The sequence below is a fragment of the Orbicella franksi genome, chromosome 5, assembly GCF_964199315.1.
Source record: "Orbicella franksi chromosome 5, jaOrbFran1.1, whole genome shotgun sequence".
Classification (NCBI taxonomy): domain Eukaryota; kingdom Metazoa; phylum Cnidaria; class Anthozoa; order Scleractinia; family Merulinidae; genus Orbicella; species Orbicella franksi.
The window spans coordinates 800,229-820,447 of NC_138149.1; positions in this window are offsets into that span (position 1 = coordinate 800,229).

Sequence of the window (20,219 nt, forward strand, 5' to 3'; positions counted from 1 at the left end):
AGTTTTGCCGTGTCCATTTAACTGCAAACTAAGGCCATCGGAAGTTAGTTTAGCTTCCCCGGGAATTGAAAATATTCGCCAACTTGGTGAAAGTTGGTGAAAATTACGTTGCGCGTAAGGCGGTCTCGGCTACTCTTTCAGTCTTAAAGTGAAGTAGGGTTATATTTCGGCCGAGAAGCTCGAAAGTGAGCGTTCAAAAAAATGTGCTGTGTCCATTTCACTGCAAACCAAGCCCATAAGCAGTTAGTTTAGATTCCCCGGGACTGGAATATATCCCCGAAGTTCCGGGAAATCGAACGGAAGTTGGTCAAAATCACGATGCGCGTAAGACGGTCTCGGCTACTCTTTCAGTCTTAAAGTAAAGTGGGGCTATAATTCGGCCTAGAAGCTCGAAAGTGAACCTTTAAAAAGTTACGCTTTGTGCATTTAACTACAAACCAAGGCCGTCAGGAGTTAGTTTAAAGTCCCCCGAACTGGAAAATATCCTCCAAGTTCCGGGAAATCGAGCTGAACTGGATCAAAATCACGATGCTCGTAAGGAGGTCTCGGCTACTATTTCAGTCTTAAACTGAAGTACGGTTGTATTTCGGCCCAAAAGCTCGAAACTGAGCGTTCAAAAAGTTTTCCTGCGTCCATTTCACATCAAACCAAGTCCATCAGGAGTTAGTTTAGAGTCCCCGGGACTTGAAAATATCGCCAAACTTCTAGAAAATCGAGCGGAAGTGTCTCAAAATCACGATGCGCGTAAGGCGGTCTCGCCTACTCTTTCAGTCTTAAAGTGAAGTGGGGCTATATTTCATCCCAGAAGCTCGAAAATAAGCGTTCAAAAAGTGTTACCTTGTTCATTTCACTGCAAACCAAGGCCGTCAGGAGTTAAATTAGACTGCTCGGGACTGGAAAATATCGCCCAAGTTCGGGGAAATCGAGCCGAATTTTGTCAAAATCACGATGCGCGTAAGGCGGTCTCGGCTACTCTTTGATTCTTAAAGTGAACTGGGGCTATATTTCGGCCCAGAAGCTCGAAAGTGAAAGTTCAAAAAGTTTTGCTGTGTCCATTTCACCGCAAACCAAGCCACATCAGCAGATTGTTTACAGTGTCCTGGACATCAAAATATCCCCCAAATCCCGGGAAATCGAGCCGAAGTTTGTCAAAATCACGATGCGCGTAAAGCAGTCTCGGCTACTCTTTTAGTGTTAAAGAGACGTGGCTGTATATTTCGGCCCAGAAGCTCGAAAGTGAGCGTTCAAAAAGTTTTGCTCTCTCAATTTAACTGAAAACCAAGGCCATCATGGGTTAGTTTAGAGTCCGCGGGACTAACAAATATCCCTTAAGTTCTGGCAACTCAAGCCGAAGTTGGTCAAAATCACGATGCGTCTAAGACGGTCTCGGCTACTATTTCAGTCTTAAAGTGAAGTAGGGCTATATGTCGGCCCAGAATTTCGAAAGTAAGCGTTCAAAAAAATTTCCTGTGTCCATTTCATTGCAGACCAAGGCCATCAGGGGTTAGTTTAGAGTCCTTGGAACTTGAATATATCCCCGAAGTTTCGGGAAATCGAGCCGAAGTTGGTCAAAATCACGATGCGCGTAAGACGGTCTCGGCTACTCTTTCAGTCTTAAACTGAAGTAGGGCTATATTTCGGCTCAGACGCCCGAAGGGGAGCGTTGAAAATGTTTTGCTCTCTCCATTTCAATGCAAACCAAGGCAATCAGGAGTTACTTTAGAGTCCCCGGTACCGGAAAATATTCCCCATTTTCTGGGAAATCGAGCCAAAGTTGGTCAAAATCACGATGCGCGTAAGGCGGTCTCGGCTACTCTTTCATTCTTAAAGTGAACTGGGGCTATATTTCGGCCCAGAAGCTCGAAAGTGAAAGTTCAAAAAGTTTTGCTGTGTCCATTTCACCGCAAACCAAGCCACATCAGCAGATTGTTTACAGTGTCCTGGACATCAAAATATCCCCCAAATTCCGGGAAATCGAGCCGAAGTTGATCAAAATCACGATGCGCGAAATGCGGTCTCGGCTACTGTTTCAGTCTTAAAGTAAAGCGTGGCTATATTTCGGCCCACAAGCTCGAAAGTGAGCGTTCAAAAAGTTTTGCTCTGTCCATATCAATGCAAAGCAAGGCGATCAGGAGTTAGCTTAGAGTCCCCGGGACTGGAAAATATCCCCAAAGTTCCGAGAAATCGATCCGAAAATGGTCAAAATCACGATGTGGGTAAGGCGATCGCGGCTATTCTTTCAGTCTTAAAGTGAAGTGGGGCTATATTTCGGCCCAGAAGCTCCAAAGTGAGTGTTTAAAAAGTTTTGCTCTGTCACTTTCAGCGCAAACCAAGGCCATCAGAAGTTAGTTTAGAGTCCCCGGGACTTGAAAATATCCCCCAAGTTCCGAGAAATTTAACCGAAGTTGGTCAAAATCACGATGCGCGTAAGGGGGTCTCGGCTACTCTTTCAGTCTTAAAGTGAAGTGGGGCTATATTTCGGCCCAGAAGCTCGAAAGTGAACCTTTAAAAAGTTACGCTTTGTGCATTTAACTGCAAACCAAGGCCGTCAGGAGTTAGTTTAAAGTCCCTGGAACTGGAAAATATCGCCCAAGTTCGAGGAAATCAAGCCGAATTTTGTCAAAATCACGATGGGCGTAAGGCGGTCTCGGCTACTCTTTCATTCTTAAAGTGAACTGGGGCTATATTTCGGCCCAGAACCTCGAAAGTGAAAGTTCAAAAAGTTTTGCTGTCCATTTCACCGCAAACCAAGCCACATCAGCAGATTATTTACAGTGTTCTGGACATCAAAATATCCCCCAAATCCCGGGAAATCGAGCCGAAGTTTGTCAAAATCACGATGCGCGTAAAGCAGTCTCGGCTACTCTTTTAGTGTTAAAGAGACGTGGCTGTATATTTCGGCCCAGAAGCTCGAAAGTGAGCGTTCAAAAAGTTATCCTGTGCCCATTTCACTCCAAAGCAAGGCGCTCAGGAAGTAGTTTACAGTCCGCAGACCTGGAAAATATCCTCCAAGTTCCGCGAAATCGAGACGAAGTTGGTCAAAATAACGATTCGCGTAAGGCGGTCTCGGCTACTCTTTGAGTCTGAAAGTGAAGTAGGGCTATATTTCGGTCCAGAAGCTCGAAAGTGAGCGTTCAAAAAGTTTTCCTCTCTCAATTTCACTGAAAAAAAGGCCATCATGAGTTAGTTTAGAGTCCCCGGGAGTGGAAAATATCTTTTAAGTTCTGGCAACTCAAGCCGAAGTTGGTCAAAATCACGATGCGCCTAAGGCGGCCTCGGCTACTCTTTCAGTCTTAAAGTGAAGTGAAGCTCTATTTCGGCCCAGAAGCTCCAAAGTGAGCGCTGCAAAAAATTTGCTGTGTCCATTTCACTGCAAACCAAGGCCATCAGGAGTTAGTTTAGAGTCCCCGGGACTGCAATATATTTCCCAAGTTCCGGAAAATCGAGAAGACGTTGGTCAAAATCACGATGCGCGCAAGACTGTCTTGGCTAGTCTTTCAGTCTTAAAGTGAAGTGGGGCTATATTTCGGCCCAGAAGCTCAAAAGTGAGCTTCAAAAAGTTTTGCTGTATCCATTTCAATGTAAGCGAAGGCCATCAGGGGTTACTTAAGAGTCTTCTGGACTGGAAAATATCCCCCCAAGTTGAGGCAAATTTAGCCGAAGTTGGTCAAAATCACGGTGCGCGTTAGGCGGTCTCGCTTACTGTTTCAGTCTTAAAGTGAAGTGAGGCCTTATTCCTTCCCAGGAGCTTGAAAGTGAGCGTTCAAAAAGTTCCCTGTGTTTATTTGACTGCAAACCAAAGCCATCAGGACCTAGTTTACAGTCCCAGGGACTGGAAAATATCCCCCAACTTCCGGGAAATCGAGTCGAAGTCGGTCAAAATCACGATTTGCGTAAGGTAGTGTCGGCTACTCTTTCAGTCTTAGAGTGAAGTGGGGCTATATTTCGGGCGAGAAGCCCGAAAGTGAGCGTTCAAAAAGTTTTGCTGTGTTCATTTCACTGCAAACCAAGGCCATCAGGAGTTAGTTTAGCGTCCCCGGGACAAGAAAATATGCCCCAAAGTACGGGAAATTGAGCCGAGGTTGGTCAAAATCACGATGCCCCTAAAGTGGTCTCGGCTACTCTTTCTGTCTTAAAGTAAAGTGGGGCTATATTTCGGCCCAGAAGCCCGAAAGTGAGCGTTCAAAAAGTTTTGCTGTGTTCTTTGACTGAAAAACAAGGCCATCACGAGTTAGTTTAGCGTCCCTGGGACTGGAAAATATTTCTCAAGTTCCGGTAAATCGAGCTGAAGTTGCTCAAAATCACGATTTGCGAAATGTGGTCTCGGCTACCCTTTCAGTCTTAAAGTGAAGTGGGGCTATATTTCTGTCCAGAAGCTCGAAAGTGAGCGTTCAAAAAGTTTTGCTGTGTGCATTTCACTGCAAACCAAAGCTATCAAAAGTTAGTTCAGGGTCCCCGGGACTGGAAAATATTCCCCAAGTTCCGGGAAAGCGAGCTGAAGTTGATCAAAATCACGATGCGCGAAATGCGGTCTCGGCTACTGTTTCAGTCTTAAAGTAAAGTGTGGCTATATTTCGGCCCACAAGCTCGAAAGTGAGCGTTCAAAAAGTTTTGCTGTGTCCATTTCACTGCAAAACAAGGCCATCAGGACTTAGTTTAGCGTCCAAGGGACTGGAAAATGTTCCCCAAGTTCCGGAAGATCCACCCGAAGTTTGTCAAAATCACAATGCGCGTAAGGTGGTCTCGGTTACTCTTTAAGTCTTAAAGTAGAGTGGGGCTTTATCTCGGCCAGGAAGCTCGAAGGTGAGCGTTAAAAAAGTTTTGCTCTGTCCATTTCACTCCAAACCAAGGCCATGAGGAGTTAGTTTAGAGTTCCTGGGACTGGAAAATATCCCCCAAGTTCCGGAATATCGCCCGGAAGTTTGTCAAACTCACGATGCGAGAGAGGTGGTCTCGGCTACTCTTTCAGTCTTAAGTGAAGTGGGGCTATATTTCGGCCCAGAATCTCGAAAGTGTGCGTTCAAAAAATTGTGCTGTGTCCATTTCAATGCAAACCAAGGCCACCAGGAGTTAGTTTAGAGTCCCCGGGACTGGAACATATCCCCCAAGTCCCGGGAATTGGAGCCGAAGTTGATCAAATTCATGATGCGCGTAACGTGGTCTCGCTAACTGTTTCAGTCTTAAAGTCAAGTGTGCCTATATTTCGGCCCACAAGCTAGAAAGTGAGTGTTCAGAAAGTTTTGCTGTGTCCGTTTCACTTCAAAACAAGGCCATCAGGACCTAGTTTAGGGTCCCCGGGACTGGAAAATATTCCCCAAGTTCCGGGAAAGCGAGCCGAAGTTGATCAAAATCACGATGCGCGAAATGCGGTCTCGGCTACTGTTTCAGTCTTAAGGTAAAGTGTGGCTATATTTCGGCCCACAAGCTCGAAAGTGAGCGTTCAAAAAGTTTTGGTCTGTCCATCTCAATGCAAAGCAAGGCGATCAGGAGTTAGTTTAGAGTCCCCGGGACTGGAAAATATCCCCCAAGTTCCGAGAAATCGATCCAAAAATGGTCAAAATCACGATGCGCGTAAGGCGATCTCGGCTACTCTTTCAGTCTTAAAGTGAAGTGGGGCTATATTTCGGCCCAGAAGCTCCAAAGTGGGCGTTCAAAAATTTATGCTGTGCGCATTTCAGTGCAAACCAAGGCCATCCGGAGTTAGTTTAGAGTCCCCCGGACTGGAAAATATCCCAAAAGTTGCGTGAAATGGAGCAGAACTTGGTCAAACTCACGATGCGCGTGAGGTGGTCTCGGCTACTATTTCAGTCTAAAATTGAAGTGGGATTCTATTTCGGCCCAGAAGCTACAAAGAGAGTGTTCAAAAAGCTTTCCTTTGTCCATTTCACTGAAAACCAAGGCCATCTTGAGTTAGTTTAGAGCCCGCGGAAATGGAATATATCCCCCAAGTTCCGGGAAACCGACCCAAAGTTGGTCAAAATCACGATTTGCGCAAGACGGTCTCGGCTACTCTTTCAGTCTTAAAGTGAAGTGGGGCTATATTTCGGCCCAGAAGCTCAAAAGTGAGCGTTCAAAAAGTTTTGCTGTATCCATTTCAATGCAAACCAAGGGCATCAGGGGTTACTTAAGAGTCCTCGGGACTGGAAAATATCCGCCAAGTTCCGGTAAATCGAGCCGAAGTTTGTCAAAATCACGATGTGCGTAAGGTGGTCTCGGCTACTCTTTCAGTCTTAAAGTGAAGTGGGGCTATATTTCGGCCCAGAAGCTCGAAAGTGAGTGTTTAAAAAGTTTTGCTCTGTCACTTTCAGTGCAAACCAAGGTCATCAGAAGTTAGTTTAGAGTCCCCGGGACTGGAGAATATCCCCCAAGTCCCGGGAAATCGAACCGAAGTTGATCAAATTCATGATGCGCGTAACGTGGTCTCGGCTACTGTGTCATTCCTAAAGTGGAATGTGGCTATCTTTCGGCCCACAAGCTAGAAAGTGAGCGTTCAAAAAGTTTTGTTGTGTCCATTTTACTTCAAAACAAGGCCATCAGGACTTAGTTTACCGTCCAAGGCACTGCAAAATATCCCCCAAGTTCCGGGAAATCCATTCGAAGTTCGTCAAAATTACGATGCGCGTAAGGCGGTCTCATCTACTCTTTCAGTCTTAAAATAAAGTGGGGCTATATTTCTGCCCAGAAGCTGCAACGTTGTGCTCTGTCCATTTCACTGAAAACCAAGGCCATCAGGAGTTACTGTAGAGTCCCTTTGACTGGAATAGATCCCCAAGTTTCGGGAAATAAACGCGAAATTGGTCAAAATCACGATTCGCTCAGGACGGTCTCGCCTACTCTTTCAGTCTTAAAGTAAAATGGGGCTCTATTTCGGCCCAGAAGCTCGAGAGTGAGCGTTCAAAAACTTTCGCTGTGTCCATTTCACTGCAAACCAAGACAAGCAGGAGTTAGTTAAGAGTCCCCGGGACTGGAAAATATCCCCCAAGTTCCTGGAAATCAACCCGAAGTTTGTCAAAATCACGATGCACGTAAGGCGGTCTCGGCTACTCTTTCAGTGTTAAAGTAATGGGGGTCTATATTTTGGCCCAGAAGCTCGAAATTGAGCGTTCAAAAAGTTTTGCTGGGTCCATTTTACTGCAAACCAAGGCCATCAGGAATTAGTTTAGAGTCGTCAGAACTGGAATATATCCCCCTAGTTCCGGCAAATCCAGCCCAAGTTGCTCAAAATCACAATGCACGTAAGGCGGTCTCGGCTACTCTTTCAGTCTTCAAGTGAAGTGGGGTTCTATTTCGATCCAGAAGCTCGAAAGTATGCGTTCAAAAACTTTTTCTGTTTCCGTTTCACTGCAAACCAAGACCAGCACGAGTTAGTTTAGAGTCTCCGGGACTGGAAAATATTTTGCAAGTTCCCGGAAATCGAGCCGAAGTTGATCAAAATCACGATGCGCGAAACGTGCTCTCGGCTAATGTTTTAGTCTTAAAGTGAAGTATGGCTATATTTCGGCCCACAAGCTCGAAAGTGAGCCTTCAAAAAGCTTTGCTGTGTCCATTCCCCTGCAAAACAAGGCCATCGGCACCTAGTTTAGCGTCCAAGGGACTGGAAAATATCCCCCAAGTTCCGGGAAATCCACCTGAAGTTTGTCAAAATCACGATGCGCGTAAGGCGGTCTCGGCTACTTTTTCAGTATTAAAGTAAAGTGGGCTATATTTCGGCCCAGAAGCTTGAAGGTGAGCGTTCAAAAAGTTTTGCTGTCTCCATTTCACGGCAAACCAAGGCCATCAAGAGTTAGTTTAGAGTCCCCGGAAATGGAAAATATTCTCCAAGTTCCAGGAAATGGCGCCGAAGTTGATGAAAATTACGATGCGCGTAACGGGCTCTCGGTTATTCTTTCAGTCTTAAATTTAAGTAGGGCTATATTGCGGCACTGAAGCTCGAAGGTGAGCGTTCAGAATGTTTTGCTGTGTTCATTAAACTGCAAACCAAGGTCATCGGGAGTTAGTTTAGCGTCCCCGGGACTTTAAATTTTTCGCCAACTTCTGGGAAATCGAGCAAAAGTGGCCCAAAATCACCATGCGCGTAAGGCGGTCTCGGCTACTCTTTCAGTCTTAAAATTAAGGGGGGCTATATTTCGACCTAGAAGCTCGAGACCGGGAGTGCGCTAATTTTACCTGTGTCCATTTCACTGACATCTTAGGCCATCAGGAGTTAGCTTAGAGTCCATGGCACTGGAAAATATTTCCCAAATTCTGGCAGATCGAGCCAAAGATGCTCAAAATCACGATGCGCGTAAGGCGGTCTCGGCTACTCTTTCAGTCTTAAAATGAAGTGGGGCTATATTTCGGCCTACAACCTGGAAACCGAGCGTGCGCTCCTTTTACCTGTGTCCATTTCACTAAAAACCAAGGCATTCAGGAGTTAGTTTAGAGCTTCCGGGACTGGAAAATATCCCCCAAGTCCCAGGAAATCAAGCCGAAGCTCGACAAAATTACCATGCGCGTAAGGCGGTCCCGGCTACTCTTTCAGTCTTAAAGTGAAGTGGGGCTATATTTCGGCCCAGAAGCTCAAAAGGTGAGCGTTCAAAAAGTTGTGCTGTGTCCATTTCACTGCAAACCGAGGAAATCAGGAGTTAGTTTAGAGTCCCCGGTACCGGAAAATATCTCCCATTTCCCGGGAAATCGAGCCAAAGTTGGTCAAAATCACGATGCGCCTAAGGCGGTCCCGGTTACTCTTTCATTCTTAAAGTGAACTGGGGCAATATTTCCCCCCAGAAGCTCGAAAGTGAACGTTCAAAAAGTTGTGCTGTGTCCATTTCACTCCAGAGCAAGGCCATCAGGAGTTACTTTAGAGTCCGCGCGACTGGAAAATATGCCCCAAGTTCCGGGAAATCGAGCCGAAGTTGATCAAAATTACGATGGGCGTAAGATGGTCTCGGCTACTCTTTCACTCTTAAAGTGAAGTGGGGCTATATTTCGGCCCAGCTCAAAAGTGAGCGGTCAAAAAGTTTTGCTGTGTCCATTTTACTGCAGCCCAAGGACTTTGGGGGTCAGTTCAGAGTCCCCGGGACTGGAAAATATCCCCCAAGTTCCAGGAAATTTAACCGAAGTTGGTCAAAATCACGACGCGCGTACGGCGGTCTCGGATACTCTTTCAGTCTTAAAGTGAATTGGGGCAATATTTCGGCCCAGAAGCTTGAAACTGAGTGTTTAAAAAGTTTTGCTGTGTCCATTTCACTGCAAAACAAGGCCATCACGACTTAGTTTAGCGTCAAAGGAACTGGAAATATCCCCCAAGTAACGGCAAATCCACCCGAAGTTAGTCAAAATCACCATGCGCGTAAGGGGGTATCGGCTACTCTTTCAGTCTTAACGTAAAGTGGGCTTAGATTTAACTCCAGAAGCTCGAAAATAAGGGTTCAAAAATTTTTGTGTCTATTTCACTCACACCTTAGACAATCAGGAGTGAGTTTAGAGACTTTGGGACTGGAAAATATCTCTCAAGTTTCGCCAGATCGAGCCGAAGATCCTCAAAATCACAATGCGCGTAAGGCGCTCCCGCCTACTCTTTCAGTCTTAAAAAGAAGTAGGGCTATATTTCGGCCAGCAAGCTCGAAAGTGCGCGTTCAAAAAGTGTTCCTCTGTCCATTTCACTGGAAAGCAAGGCCGTGAGGAGTTAGTTTAGAGTCCCCAGGACTGGAAAATATCCCCCTATTTCCGGGAAATCGAGCCGAAGTATCCCAAAATCACGATGCGCGTAAGGCGGTCTCCGCTACTCTTTCAGTCTTAAAGTTAAGTTGGGCTATATTTCGAGCCATAAGCTCGAAAGTGAATGTTCAAAAAGTTTTGCTGTGTCCATTTAACTGCAAACTAAGGGCATCGGAAGTTAGTTTAGCTTCCCCGGGAATTGAAAATATTCGCCAACTTCCGGGAAATCGATTCGAAGTTGGTGAAAATTACGATGCGCGTAAGGCGGTCTCGGCTACTCTTTGAGTCTTAAAGTAAAGTAGGGCTATATCTCGGCCGTAAAGCTCGAAAGTGAGCGTTCAAAAAAATGTGCTGTGTCCATCTCACTGCAAACCAAGGCCATCAGCAGTTAGTTTAGAGTCCCCGGGACTGGAATATATCCCCGAAGTTCCGGGAAATCCAACGGAAGTTGGTCAAAATCACGATGCGCGTAAGACGGTCTCGGCTACTCTTTCAGTCTTAAAGTAAAGTGGGGCTATATTTCGGCCCAGAAGCTCGAAAGTGAACCTTTAAAAAGTTACGCTTTGTGCATTTAACTGCAAGCAAGGGCCATCAGGAGTTAGTTTAAAGTCCCCCGGACTGGAAAATAGCCCCCAATTTCTGAGAAATCGAGCTGAACTGGGACAAAATCACGATGATCGTAAGGAGGTCTCGGCTACTATTTCAGTCTTAAAGTGAAGTACGGTTGTATTTCGGCCCAGAAGCTCGAAACTGAGCGTTCAAAAACTTTTCCTGCGTCCATTTCACATCAAACCAAGGCCATCAGGAGTTAGTTTAGAATCTCCGGGACTTGAAAATATCGCCAAAATTCTAGAAAATTGAGCGGAAGTTGCTCAAAATCACGAGCGCGTAAGGCGGTCTCGCCTACTCTTTCAGTCTTAAAGTGAAGTGGGGCTATATTTCATCCCAGAAGCTCGAAAAAAACCGTTCAAAAAGTGTTACCTTGTTCATTTCACTGGAAACCAAGCCCATAAGGAGTTAGTTTAGACTGCTCGGGACTGGAAAATATCGCCCAAGTTCGGGGAAATCGAGCCGAATTATGTCAAAATCACGATGCGGGTAAGGCGGTCTCAGCTACTCTTTCAGTCTTAAAGTTAAGTGGGGCTATATTTCGAGCCATAAGCTCGAAAGTGAGCGTTCAAAAACTTTTGCTTTCTCCATTTAACTGCAAACTAAAGTCATCGGAAGTTAGTTTAGCTTCCCCGGGAATTGAAAATATTCGCCAACTTCCGGAAAATCGAGCCGAAGTTGGTCAAAATTACGATGCGCGTAAGGCGGTCTCGGCTACTCTTTCAGTCTTAAAGTGAAGTAGGGTTATATTTCGGCCGAGAAGCTCGAAAGTGAGCGTTCAAAAAAATGTGCTGTGTCCATCTCACTGCAAACCAAGGCCATCAGCAGTTACTTTAGAGTCCCCGGGATTGGAATATATCCCCGAAGTTCCGGGAAATCGAACGGAAGTTGGTCAAAATCACGATGCGCGTAAGGTGGTCTCGGCTACTCTTTGATTCTTAAAGTGAACTGGGGCTATATTTCGGCCGGGAAGCTAGAAAGTGAAAGTTCAAAAAGTTTTGCTGTGTTCATTTCACTGCAAAACTAGGCCATCAGGACTTAGTTTAGCGTCCAAGGGACTGAAAAATGTTCTCGAAGTTCCGGGAGATCGAGCCGAAGTTTGTCAAAATCACGATGCGCGTAAAGCAGTCTCGGCTACTCTTTTAGTCTTAAAGTGACGTGGCTGTATATTTCGGTCCAGAAGCTCGAAAGTGAGCGTTCAAAAAGTTTTGCTCTCTCAATTTAACTGAAAACCAAGCCCATCATGAGTTAGTTTAGAGTCCGTGGGACTAAAAAATATCCCTTAAGTTCTGGCAACTCAAGCCGAAGTTGGTCAAAATCACGATATGTCTAAGGCGGTCTCGGCTACTATTTCAGTCTTAAAGTGAAGTGGGGCTATATTTCGGCCCAGAATTTCGAAAGAAAGCGTTCAAAAAAATTTGCTATGTCCATTTCACTGCAGACCAAGGCCATCAGGGGTTAGTTTAGAGTCCTTGGAACTTGAATATATCCCCGAAGTGTCGGGAAATCGAGCCGAAGTTGGTCAAAATCACGATGCGCGTAAGACGGTCTCGACTACTCTTTCAGTCTTAAACTGAAGTGGGGCTATATTTCGGCTCAGAAGCCCGAAGGGGAGCGTTGAAAAAGTTTTGCTCTCTCCATTTCAGTGCAAACCAAGGCAATCAGGAGTTACTTTAGAGTCCCCGGTACCGGAAAATATTCCCCATTTCCTGGGAAATCGAGCCAAAGTTGCTCAAAATCACGATGCGCGTAAGGCGGTCTCGGCTATTCTTTCATTCTTAAAGTGAACTCGGGCTATATTTCGGCCCAGAAGCTCGAAAGTGAAAGTTCAAAAAGTTTTGCTGTGTCCATTTCACCGCGAACCAAGCCACATCAGGAGATAGTTTACAGTCTCCGGGACATGAAAATATCCCCCAAGTTCCGGGAAATCGAGCCGAAGTTTGTGAAAATCACGATGCGCGTAAAGCAGTCTCGGCTACTCTTTTAGTCTTAAAGTGACGTGGCTGTATATTTTGGCCCAGAAGCTCGAAAGTGAGCGTTCAAAAAGTTATGCTGTGCCCATTTCATTGCAAAGCAAGGCCCTCAGGAAGTAGTTTACAGTCCCCGGAACTGGAAAATATCGTCCAAGTTCCGCGAAATCGAGACGAAGTTGGTCAAAATAACGATTCGCGTAAGGCGGTCTCGGCTACTCTTTCAGTCTTAAAGTGAAGTGGGGCTCTATTTCGGCCCAGAAGCTCCAAACTGAGCGCTGCAAAAAATTTGCTATGTCCATTTCACTGCAAACCAACTCCATCAGTTGTTAGTTTAGAGTCCCCGGGACTGCAATGTATTTCCCAAGTTCCGGAAAATCGAGAAGACGTTGGTCAAAATCACGATGCGCGCAAGACGGTCTTGGCTAGTCTTTCAGTCTTAAAGTGAAGTGGGGCTATATTTCTGTCCAGAAGCTCGAAAGTGAGCGTTCAAAAAGTTTTGCTGTGTGCATTTCACTGCAAACCAAAGCTATCAAAAGTTAGTTTATTGTCCCCGGGACTGGAAAATATTCCCCAAGTTCCGGGAAAGCGAGCCGAAGTTGATCAAAATCACGATGCGCGAAATGCGGTCTTGGCTACTGTTTCAGTCTTAAAGTAAAGTGTGGCTATATTTCGGCCCACAAGCTCGAAAGTGAGCGTTGAAAAAGTTTTGCTGTGTCCATTTCACTGCAAAACAAGGCCATCAGGACTTAGTTTAGCGTCCAAGGGACTGGAAAATGTTCGCCAAGTTCCGGAAGATCCACCCGAAGTTTGTCAAAATCACAATGCGCGTAAGGTGGTCTCGGTTACTCTTTAAGTCTTAAAGTAAAGTGGGCTTTATTTCGGCCAGGCAGCTCGAAGGTGAGCGTTAAAAAAGTTTTGCTCTGTCCATTTCACTGCAAACCAAGGCCATGAGGAGTTAGTTTAGAGTTTCTGGGACTGGAAAATATACCCCAAGTTCCGGAATATCGACCGGAAGTTTGTCAAACTCACGATGCGAGCAAGGCGGTCTCGGCTACTCTTTCAGTCTTTAAGTGAAGTGGGGCTATATTTCGGCCCAGAATCTCGAAAGTGTGCGTTCAAAAAATTGTGCTGTGTCCATTTCAATGAAAACCAAGGCCATCAGGAGTTAGTTTAAAGTTCCCGGGACTGGAACATATCCCCCAAGTCCCGGGTATCAAAGCCGAAGTTGATCAAATTCATGATGCGCTTAACGTGGTCTCGGCCACTGTTTCAGTCTTAAAGTCAAGTGTGCCTATATTTCGGCCCACAAGCTAGAAAGTGAGCGTTCAAAAAGTTTTGCTGTCTCCATTTCACTTCAAAACAAGGCCATCAGGACTTAGTTTAGGGTCCCCGGGACTGGAAAATATTCCCCAAGTTCCGGGAAAGCGAGCCGAAGTTGATCAAAATCACGATGCGCGAAATGCGGTCTCGGCTACTGTTTCAGTCTTAAAGTAAAGTGTGGCTATATTTCGGCCAACAAGCTCGAAAGTGAGCGTTCAAAAAGTTTTGCTCCGTCCATGTCAATGCAAAGCAAGGCGATCAGGAGTTAGTTTAGAGTCCCCGGGACTGGAAAATCTCCCCCAAGTTCCGAGAAATCGATCCGAAAATGGTCAAAATCACGATGCGCGTAAGGCGATCTCGGCTACTGTTTCAGTCTTAAAGTGAAGTGGGGCTATATTTCGGCCCAGAAGCTCCAAAGTGGGCGTTCAAAAATTTATGCTGCGCGCATTTCAGTGGAAACCAGGGCCATCCGGAGTTAGTTTAGAGTCCCCCGGACTGGAAAATATCCCAAAAGTTGCGTGAAATCGAGCTGAACTTGGTCTAACTCACGATGCGCATGAGGCGGTCTCGGCTACTATTTCAGTCTGAAAGTGAAGTGGGATTCTATGTCGGCCCAGAAGCTACAAAGAGAGTGTTCAAAAAGCTTTACTTTGTCCATTTCACTGAAAACCAAGGCCATCATGAGTTAGTTTAGAGCCCGCGGAAATGGAATATATCCCCCAAGTTCCGGGAAACCGACCCAAAGTTGGTCAAAATCACGATTTGCGCAAGACGGTCTCGGCTACTCTTTCAGTCTTAAAGTGAAGTGGGGCTATATTTCGGTCCAGAAGCTCAAAAGTGAGCGTTCAAAAAGTTTTGTTGTATCCATTTCAATGCAAACCAAGGGCATCAGGGGTTACTTAAGAGTCCTCGGGACTGGAAAATATCCCCCAAGTTCCGGTAAATTGAGCCGAAGTTTGTCAAAATCACGATGCACGTAAGGTGGTCTCGCCTACTCTTTCAGTCTTAAAGTAAAGGGGGCTATATTTTGGCCCAGAAGCTCGAAATTGAGCGTTCAAAAAGTTTTGCTGGGTCCATTTTACTGCTTAAGAGTCCTTGGGAGTAAAAAATATCCCCCAAGTGCCGGTAAATCGAGCCGAAGTTGGTCAAAATCACGATGTGCGTAAGGTGTTCTCGGCTACTCTTTCAGTCTTTAAGTGAAGTGGGGCTATATTTCGGCCCAGAAACTCGAAAGTGAGTGTTTAAAAAGTTTTGCTCTGTCACTTTCAGTGCAAACCAAGGCTATCAGAAGTTAGTTTAGAGTCTCCGGGACTGGAGAATATCCCCAAGTCCCGGGAAATCGAGCCGAAGTTGATCAAATTCATGATGCGCGTAACGTGGTCTCGGCTACTGTGTCAGTCCTGAAGTGAAGTCTGGCTATATTTCGGCCCACAAGCTCGAAAGTGAGCGTTCAAAAAGTTTTGTTGTGTCCATTTTACTTCAAAACAAAGCCATCAGGACTTAGTTTATCGTCCAAGGGACTGCAAAATATCCCCCAAGTTCCGGGAAATCCATTCGAAGTTCGTCAAAATTACGATGCGCCTAAGGCGCTCTCATCTACTCTTTCAGTCTTAAAGTAAAGTGGGGCTATATTTCTTCCCAGAAGCTGCAAAGTTGTGCTCTGTCCATTTCACTGAAAACCAAGGCCAACAGGAGTTACGGTAGAGTCCCTTTGACTGGAATAGATCCCCAAGTTTCGGGAAATAAACGCGAAATTGGTCAAAATCACGATTCGCTCAAGACGGTGTCGCCTACTCTTTCAGTCTTAAAGTAAAATGGGGCTCTATTTCGGCCCAGAAGCTCAAGAGTGAGCGTTCAAAAACTTTCGCTGTGTCCATTTCACTGCAAACCAAGACAAGCAGGAGTTAGTTGAGAGTCCCCGGGACTGGCAAATATCCCCCAAGTTCCGGGAAATTGAGCCGAAGTTTGTCAAAATCACGATGCACGTAACGCGGTCTCGGCTACTCTTTCAGTGTTAAAGTAATGGGGAGCTATATTTTGGCCCAGAAGCTCGAAATTGAGCGTTCAAAAAGTTTTGCCGGGTCCATTTTACTGCAAACCAAGGCCATCAGGAATTAGTTTAGAGTCCTCAGAACTGGAATATATCCCCTTAGTTCCGGCAAATCCAGCCGAAGTTGCTCAAAATCACGATGCACGTAAGGCGGTCTCGGCTACTCTTTCAGTCTTCAAGTGAAGTGGGGTTCTATTTCGGTCCAGAAGCTCGAAAGTATGCGTTCAAAAACTTTTTTGTTTCCGTTTCACTGCAAACCAAGACCAGCACGAGTTAGTTTAGAGTGCCCGGGACTGGAAAATATTTCACAAGTTCCGGGAAATCGAGCCGAAGTTGATCAAAATCACGATGCGCGAAACGTGGTGCCCGCTACTGTTTCAGTCTTAAAGTGAAGTATGGCTATATTTCGGCCCACAAGCTCGAAAGTGAGCCTTCAAAAAGCTTTGCTGTGTCCATTTCACTGCAAAATAAGGCCATCGGTACCTAGTTTAGCGTCCAAGGGACTGGAAAATATCCCCCAAGTTCCGGGAAATCCACCCGAAGTTTGTCAAAATCACGATGCGCGTAAGGCGGTATCGGCTACATTTTCAGTATTAAAGTAAAGTGGGCTATATTTCGGCCCAGAAGCTTGAAGGTGAGCGTTCAAAAAGTTTTGCTGTCTCCATTTCACTGCAAACCAAGGCCATCAAGAGTTAGTTTAGAGTCCCTGGGACTGGAAAATATCCCCCAAGTTCCGGAATATCGACCCCAAGTTGGTCAAAATCACGATGCGCGCACGCCGGTCTCGGTTACTCTTTAAGTCGTAAGTGATGTGGGACTATATTTCGGCCTAAAAGCTCGAAAGTGCTCGTTCAAAAACTTGTGCTGTGTGAATTTCACTGCAAACCATGGCCAAGGTCATCGGGAGTTAGTTTAGCGTCCCCGGGACTTTAAATTATTTGCCAACTTCCGGGAAATCGAGCAAAAGTGGCCCAAAATCACCATGCGCGTAAGGCGGTCTCGGCTATTCTTTCAGTCTTAAAATTAAGGGGGGCTATATTTCGACCTAGAAGCTCGAGACCGGGCGTGCCCTAATTTTACCTGTGTCCATTTCACTGACATCTTAGGCCATCAAGAGTTAGTTTAGAGTCCTTGGGACTGGAAAATATTTCCCAAATTCTGGCAGATCGAGCCAAAGTTGCTCAAAATCACGATGCGCGTAAGGCGGTCTCGGCTACTCTTTCAGTCTTAAAATTAAGGGGGGCTATATTTCGACCTAGAAGCTCGAGACCGGGCGTACGCTAATTTTACCTGTGTCCATTTCACTGACATCTCAGGCCATCAGGAGTTAGTTTAGAGTCCTTGGGACTGGAAAATATTCAGCGAATTCCGGCAAATCGAGCCAAAGATGCTCAAAATCAAGATGCGCGTAAGGCGGTCTCGGCTACTCGTTTACTCCGAAAATGAAGTGGGGCTATATTTCGGTTCTACAAGCTCGACACCGAGCGTGCTCTCCTTTTACCTGTGTCCATTTCACTAAGAACTAATTCCATCAGGAGATAGTTTAGAATCCTTGAGACTGGAAGCTATCCTCCAAGTTTCGGCAAATTGAGCCATACTTTCTTAAAATTACGACAGGCGTACAGCAGTTTCGTTTACTCTTTCAGTCTTAAAATGAACTGGGGCTACATTTCGGCCTAGAAGCTCGACACCGAGCGTGCGCTCCTGTTACCTGTCACCATTTTACTGAAAACTAAGGCCATCAAGAGTTAGGGTAGAGTCCCCGGGACTGGAAAATATTCCCCAAGTTTTGGCATATCGAGCCATAGTGGCTAAAAATTTCGATGCGCTTAAGGCGGTTTCGTGTACACTTTCAGTCTTAAAATAAAGTGGGGCTATATTTCGGCCTACAACCTGGAAACCGAGCGTGCGCTCCTTTTACCTGTGTCCATTTCACTAAAAACCAAGCCATTTAGGAGTTAGTTTAGAGCTTCCGGGACTGGAAAATATCCCCCAAGTCCCAGGAAATCAAGCCGAAGCTCGACAAAATTACCATGCGCGTAAGGCGGTCCCGGCTACTCTTTCAGTCTTAAAGTGAAGTGGGGCTATATTTCGGCCCAGAAGCTCGAAAGTGAACGTTCAAAAAGTTTGGCTGTGTCCATTTCACTGAAAACCAAGGCCATCAGGAATTAGTTTAGAGTGCCCGGGACTGGGAATTATCTCCCAAGTTCCGGGAAATCGAGCCGAAGGAGCCCAAAATCCCGATGCGCGTAAGGCGGTCTCGGCTAGTCTTTCAGTTTTAAAGTGAAGTAGGACTATGCTTCGGCCCAGAAGCTCAAAAGTGAGCGTTCAAAAAGTTGTGCTGTGTCCATTTCACTGCAAACCGAGGAAATCAGGAGTTAGTTTAGAGTCCCCGGTACCGGAAAATATCCCCCATTTCCCGGGAAATCGAGCCAAAGTTGGTCAAAATCACGATGCGCGTAAGGCGGTCCCAGTTACTCTTTCATTCTTAAAGTGAACAGGGGGAATATTTCCCCCCAGAAGCTCGAAAGTGAGCGTTAAAAAAGTTGTGCTGTGTCCATTTCACTCCAGAGCAAGGCCATCAGGAGTTACTTTAGAGTCCGCGCGACTGGAAAATATGCCCCAAGTTCCGGGAAATCGAGCCGAAGTTGATCAAAATTACGATGGGCGTAAGGCGGTCTCGGCTACTCTTTCACTCTTAAAGTGAGGTGGAGCTATATTTCGGCCCAAAAGCTCAAAAGTGAGCGTTCAAAAAGTTTTGCTGTGTCCATTGTACTGCAGACCAAGGACGTCGGGGGTCAGTTGAGAGTCCTCGGGACTGGAAAATATCCCCCAAGTTCCGGGAAATTTAACCGAAGTTCGTCAAAATCACGACGCGCGTACGGCGGTCTCGGCTACTCTTTCAGTCTTAAAGTGAATTGGGGCAATATTTCGGCCCAGAAGCTCGAAACTGAGTGTTTAAAAAGTTTTGCTGTCTCCATTTCACTGCAAAACAAGGCCATCACCACTTAGTTTAGCGTCAAAGGAACTGGAAATATCGCCCAAGTTACGGGAAATCCACCCGAAGTTAGTCAAAATCACCATGCGCTTAAGGGGGTCTCGGCTACTCTTTCAGTCTTAAGGTAAAGTGGGCTTAGATTTAACTCCAGAAGCTCGAAAGTAAGGGTTAAAAAATTTCTGTGTCTATTTCACTCACATCTTAGACAATCAGGACTGACTTTAGAGACTTTGGGACTGGAAAATATCTCCCAAGTTTCGCCAGATCGAGCCGAAGATCCTCAAAATCACAATGCGCGTAAGGCGCTCCCGCCTACTCTTTCAGTCTTAAAAAGAAGTAGGGCTATATTTCGGCCAGCAAGCTCGAAAGTGCGCGTTCAAAAAGTGTTCCTGTCTCCATTTCACTGGCAACCAAGGCCGTGCGGAGTTAGTTTAGAGTCCCCAGGACTGGAAAATATCCCCCTATTTCCGGGAAATCGAGCCGAAGTATCCCAAAATCACGATGCGCGTAAGGCGGTCTCGGCTACTCTTTCAGTGTTAAAGTTAAGTTGGGCTATATTTCGAGCCATAAGCTCGAAAGTGAGCGTTCAAAAAAATTTCCCGTGTCCATTTAACTGCAAACTAAGCCCATCGCAAGTTAGTTTAGCTTCCCCGGGAATCGAAAATGTCCGCCAACTTCCGCGAAATCGAGCCGAAGTTGGTCAAAATTACGATGCGCGTAAGGCGGTCTCGCCTACTCTTTCAGTCTTAAAGTGAAGTGGGGCTATATTTCGGCCCAGAAACTCGAAAGTGAGTGTTTAAAAAGTTTTGCTCTGTCACTTTCAGTGCAAACCAAGGCCATCAGAAGTTACTTTAGAGTCCCCGGGACTGGAGAATATCCCCCAAGTCCCGGGAAAGCGAGCCGAAGTTGATCAAATTCATGATGCGCGTAACGTGGTCTCGGCTACTGTGTCAGTCCTAAAGTGAAGTCTGGCTATATTTCGGCCCACAAGCTAGAAAGTGAGCGTTCAAAAACTTTTGTTGTGTCTATTTTACTTCAAAACAAGGCCATCAGGACTTAGTTTAGCGTCCAAGGGACTGCAAAATATCCCCCAAGTTCCAGGAAATCCATTCGAAGTTCGTCAAAATTACGATGCGCCTAAGGCGCTCTCATCTACTCTTTCAGTCTTAAAGTAAAGTGGGGCTATATTTCTGCCCAGAAGCTGCAAAGTTGTGCTCTGTCCATTTCACTAAAAACCAAGGCCAACAGGAGTTACTGTAGAGTCCCTTTGACTGGAATATATCCCCCAAGTTTCGGGAAATAAACGCGAAATTGGTCAAAATCACGATTCGCTCAAGACGGTGTCGCCTACTCTTTCAGTCTTAAAGTAAAATGGGGCTCTATTTCGGCCCAGAGGCTCGAGAGTGAGCGTTCAAAAACTTTCGCTGTGTCCATTTCATTGCAAACCAAGACAAGCAGGAGTTAGTTGAGAGTCCCCGGGACTGGCAAATATCCCCCAAGTTCCGGGAAATCAACCCGAAGTTTGTCAAAATCATGATGCACGTAAGGCGGTCTCGGCTACTCTTTAGGT